This window comes from Eleutherodactylus coqui, chromosome 2, assembly GCF_035609145.1.
Source record: "Eleutherodactylus coqui strain aEleCoq1 chromosome 2, aEleCoq1.hap1, whole genome shotgun sequence".
Lineage (NCBI taxonomy): Eukaryota > Metazoa > Chordata > Amphibia > Anura > Eleutherodactylidae > Eleutherodactylus > Eleutherodactylus coqui.
This window is the reverse complement of record NC_089838.1, coordinates 52,286,920-52,292,919: the sequence shown is the minus strand read 5'-3', so window position 1 is coordinate 52,292,919 and position 6,000 is coordinate 52,286,920.

Sequence of the window (6,000 nt, the reverse complement as noted above, 5' to 3'; positions counted from 1 at the left end):
TTTGCTGCTCATTTTGTGTAATTATCGATAATACGTTTCATTCTGCAGTCTGAGCAACGAGCGAGTTTACAAAGGTAAATGGTTTATGCTGTCCGATAATCCAGAAACATTGATAATCCACTACTTATTTACCGCAGCGAACAACAATGTGGAGTCTCCAGAAAAGCAAAAACGCAATGATAAAGAGGTGTCTGATTACACAGTGATGGAGACTGTCCGATAATCCAGTATATACGTTTTACTACCCACCAATATTGCACCAACACCACAGTCACACTCTGTCAATGGAGGAGGCGGCAGGCAGAGCTGAACTCTTCTGCTTTCATGGGTTTTGCTGGGGTTGTGGAAGATCAGGGTCCCACTGTATATACAAATAACTTTTTGTGTGTGGGGGGGAAAGGGGACATACGGTAGTTCTGATAATATCACATACCTGTACCAAATATATAGAATGACTAAATATTACCGTCAACTACTATTGAACAAAACACACTGTACAAAGACCAATATTGCCAATAAACTCTATACAAGGCCAAAATAATACCACAACACCATGACTACTACTACACAGGGACTGAATAATATGAAAACATCAGGAGAATAAAAGAGAGGCAGAAACAGCTTGATGGATCAAAAGGAAGTTGTGGCTGGGAGAAATCATCTTGGTGGTCTGCGCCAGATAGAGAAGAAAGGAGAGTGTGTTTTTTAAGTAACACAAACAAGGGCATTAAGAGTTAACAACAACAAAGGAGAATAGCTGGCTCCTTATAAACACTTCATTTTTAAAAAATCCATAAAATTACAAATGGAAGGTATTGTGTAATATCATGTCTACACAAAGTACAATTAGAATTGTCAATGCGCCTCTCATGCTTTATAAAAAAAACTTGCTGAAATGGCATAGTGTGCAGGACTTACCTGGTGCACGAAGGGTTAATCAGAAGAAAAAGGCACTAACCCTTCGGCACCTGTTTTCCTGGTCTGCGGTGTCAGAGTTTCTTTTTCTCCTTTGGCTGTGTAAACCAGGAGCGGCATCCGGGGAGTTCCAGTATGTGCTTGCAGGCACGGTCGGCAGGATAAATGTTATAAAATAAAATGAAAAAATTCCAGCGCCATAAAGAAAATCCTTTTTATTGTTCAAGCTACGCGTTTCGACATATACTGTCTTTTTCAAGCTTTCTTACACATATTTACATTGCTCTATCATGTCTACACAGAGACGCGTTTTAAAAAACTATTTTTTTTTTTTTTTTTTAAATCACAGAAAGCATGTAACAGATAGCTAGAAAGAGGACTACAACTTCAATTCTTATTGCCCATGTTTGTGTTACTGAAGAAACGACTCTCCCCTTTCTTCCCCATTTGGCCAAAACCACCATGATGACTTCTCCCAGCAACAACTTGTCTCTGCAGAATTTGACATGCAGACATCCTTGGCTCCTCACTTTTCAGCACCCACCCTACATTACTCAGACCTCTACATAATCTTCCCACCCATGGTACCCCATGCAGTAATAGCACCCCCCCCCCCCACACACACACACACACACACCACCTTATGTGCCACCCTAAAGGGATCCATGGAGTAAGTGTCCCATTTCATGCCCCCATTCAGTAAGAATGTCTATTTTATAGTGTAAAATAATAAAAACAGGCTATACTCACCTTTCACTCCCCCTACTGATCTTTTCCAGGTAGCCTGCTCATTAGCTGTCTAAGCACAAGACTTCTGCCACCTACCCTGGCCTCAGCTGTACAATCTGTACCGATTGACCTCAGTGATCACATGTTTAGATAGCATGTCACAGGCTCCCGGGAGGCACTCAAAGAGTCTGGAGGGCGGGAGAAGTGAACGGTGAGATGAGTGTAGTCTTACGTTTTTATATTCTGCAACAGCTCTGATGCCACTGAGACATTGGCATGTAGTTAGGCCACCCTTGAGAATGGAACTCTGGGCAATTGCCCAGTATATTTTCCCATTGCCAGCCTTGCCTATATACACTGCACATGCAATGCCAGAGAACAGAAAAATACTAGACCCTGCAGGATCAAGACTCATCCAGCAGGTGGCATCGCTTCACTGACAATAGAACAGGGACTCACCAATAGCATTCTCTTATGTAACGTCTTGCAGATTCGGAAACAACCACTTGATATTAAAGATATTTTGACAGCAGCATTTAAATTCCCTGATTAGTATGTGGGGGTCCTGAAAGCTCCCTAACCCTCTCCCCTCCCATCGGTTGTCAAGGCAATTCTGGGCTACCAAGTAGTTCTACCTTTTAAGATGGACGTGTCTTAACAGAATGCAGGCAGACATACCATATATTGTAATACTGAAATATTGCAGTATACAGTATGAATGATCACAAGTTTGAAACCCTTGTAGGGATGAAAAATAAATAAATGTAGAAAAAAAGTTTTTTATTAGTGTAAAAAATAAAGGATGGTAAAAGTTAAGAAAAAAGCGTTTTCCGGTATTTATAATAAAAAAAAAAAAAAAAAAATCCCAAAACATATTTGGTATCACTATGTCCAAAAAAAAGTGTGACCTATCAAAAGTAACATTAGTTATTCTGCATGGTGAATGTCAGCAGAGAAAAAAAAATAATACACAACACGAGAACTGCACTTTTTTGGTCTGCCGTCTCCAAGAAATATAATAAAAAGCTATCAAAAAGTTGTATGTACTCCAAAATGGTACCAATAGAAACTACAAGACGTCCTACAAAAAGCCGAGATCTCATGCAACACCATCGACAGAAAAATAGTGATGATGGTCAGAAAATGGTGACACAAAAAAATTGGTATCATAATTAGACTGATCCATGTGTCCTTTTTTTTGCAGCGTGTACATTGTGAAAACAAATCACCTCCAAAGATGGCGAAACCGCTGCTTTTTTTTTTTCTTCTATTCCACTCTACTTAAAAATTTTACGTTTTTCAGTACATTTAGTAGCACCACTGAAAAATACAACTTGTCCTACAAGAAACAATAAGTCATCCAACAGCTAACAACAGAAAAAATAAGAGTTATGATTTTTTTGAAAGCAAAGATAAAAACAAAAACAAAAAAAGGGGTTGTGTCTTGAGGGGGTTAAAGGGCTGAACCCTACATACTGACTGTCCCCAATCATTGCTGACAGAATCAGACCATTAACCCCTTGAGTGGCACGCCCGGAAATTTTCCGGGACGAGCTCCACTGCTCATAGCGATATAGCCCGGAAGATTTCCGGGCTATGTATCACTATGGGAGCTGCAGAGCACAATGCCACAAGCTGTGACATTGTGCTCTGCCTGCACAGACCCACAGAGAACAAATCAGGACATTGAGAAGCAGAAAGATATTGCCGATATGCCGGCAATATCCTGCTTCTAATGTCCTGCTTTGTTTACAGGTTGCTATAGAGACCATCGGCTTGTCTGTCAGAAAAAAGCGATGGTCTCTGTTGCAGGGAGAGCTGGTGCTTGGCTGTCAGAGGACAGCCAGGCACCAGCTCTTAAAGCAGAGATCAGAGAAAACCTCTGAGCTCTGCTGTGTTAACCCTTTACATGCTGCAGTCTATGTGACTGCAGCATGTAAAGGGCTGTCACTATGGGACCCCCCCAGAATGTGATCAGGGGGTCCTGATGGGTCTCTGTGGAAGTCCCCTAAAGGGACAAAAATAAAAAAAAAAGTAAAAAAAATTATTTAAAAAAATAAAATAAATAAAATTAAAACACTTGTCTCCCTTTACTTAGTGAAAAATTAAAAATAAAATTACACATGTGGTATCAGTGCGTCGCAATGACCCAGAGAAGGAAGTTAGTACATTATTTAACCCCTTAATCACACGGTCCCTTTTTTTTTCTTTCCCCATTTCTTTTTTTCCTCCCCCCGTTTAAAAAATCATAACTCCTTTATTTATCCATAGACGTCGCTGTCTGAGGGCTTGTTTTTTGCAGAATGAGTTGTATTTTTCAATGGTGCTATTAAAAGTACCATATAATGTACTGAAAAACTTTTACAAAATTATAAGTGGAGTAAAATGAAAGAAAAATGACATTCCGCCATCTTTCAGTGCGTCTTGTTTCTACGGCACACAAACTGCAACAAAAGTGACATGATAACTTTATTCTATCGGTTGGTACAATTACTAAGATACCAAATGCGTATACTTTTTTTTGTACTACTTGTATTTTTCCATCGACGTACTTGAGCAAGGGCTCATTTTTTGCAGGACATCCTGTAGTTAACGTTGGTACCATTTTGGAATACATACGACTTTTTGTTCGCTTTTTATTGCATTTTTTCTGGGAGACAGGGTGACTGAAAAAGTGCATATGTGGCGTTCTTTTTTTTTCTTTCGGACTAAGTTCAACGTGCGGGAAAAATAATGCACTACTTTTATAGATCGGACATTTACGGACGCGGCGATACCAAATATGTATTTTTCTTTTATGATTTAGATTTTTTTTATTATGGATATGGCAAAAGGAGGGTTTTTCACAGGGGGGGGGGTAGTAAAAGTCTAACTAGAAAATTCAGCCCTATTCACAGGAAAGACTTATGCTAAAATAATAATCTTTATTAGAATAATTTAAAAAGAGACAGTAGACTCAGGGCACAACACAAAACAAAGAGTTGGGAAGGATGTTGCAGCCACTTAAGGGTGGTCAAGCCACCAGGTGGCAGCGCCTCCGACCAACCTAGGACAAGACGTCGTTAGCTACAAAAATACTCTTGTTAGAGAGATATACTTATTGGAACTAGAACTATGGATCATGTCACTGTATGGGAATGATAAATCCTCAACCAGAGGATAAGATGATCATACACTTTGTTCAGATATTTCAGTCAGACCGAAACTGATGATGGTGTCACGGTCACGTCTCCATATGTAGCTAACGCAACAAAATACTTAGTAAGGACTTGCGTGTCTTAGTGCAAGAACTACAGAATTTTCTCACTAGGTACACTATTCTTAGGTTTATTGCATCACACTTTTGGTCTCGGGTTATTGCATCGTACTATAATCTCGACGCGTTTCACCACTTCGTAAATGTGGATCATCAGGAGTGATAGTACTAAATAAGTCGTATAATTTGCAAAGATGAATCACTGTGCTCAAGGTGAAGAGCCAAGTGATGTATATCAAAGTTGTAAGTCCTAGATGCAATATATGCTCATGCTAATGCCTATGAACAAAAGTTGCAAAGATAAATCACTGTGCTCAAGGTGAAGAGCCAAGTGATGTATATCAAAGTTGAAAGTCCTAGATGCAATATATGCTCATGCTAATGCCTATGAACAAAAGGTAAGACGGCTTCTAGAAAAAGATGCAACAAGCCGAAGTCTCCTTTTGGGGGAAATCGATCCAGTATATAAGCTGAGACCAATCTGATTATCTCACTCTCACAGACTTAAGCATTCCATTTATGCCATTGTCAAAAAGTAGCTTGGAAGTCTGGGAGTCAATCCTAACACTCGTTGGCTAGCACCGAAGGCTATATACGCCTAGAGTCAATCCTCCTAAAGTGCCAAACTGCCCAGTTAGAATCTGTAGGTAAAAGCTGGTCTCTTTAAAGGCCCAATCACCCCAGTCAAAAGGTCAAGAATAGCGAGGTATACAGCATAGATCATTTCCCTAAGCATAATAGCAGGCTTTAGTATGTCAAAATAACAAAGAGAGGTCCCATCGCCTTGATGGTAGGCAAGGGAATGAAGAGCCATCTGAAAACCACCCATTTAAGTAGCCCTAGGCCATGCCTACTTGGAGGTTGGCCCTGTTGATCAGCCAATCCTAAGACTCTGGGCGTTACTTGTGGAAGGAACAATAAAGAAAAGAAAAAAAAAAAAAAAAAAGGGGGGGGGGCTTATTCACATGTTGAATAAAAGGATGCAATGTTATGAGTCATATTTCCTTCCATCCCCCCGGGGACGTGCTGGCTCTCATGAAAGTCTCTCAAAACCATGAGCAAGCTGCAGAATGGCAGTGATAATGTTTGGATTATGCTCA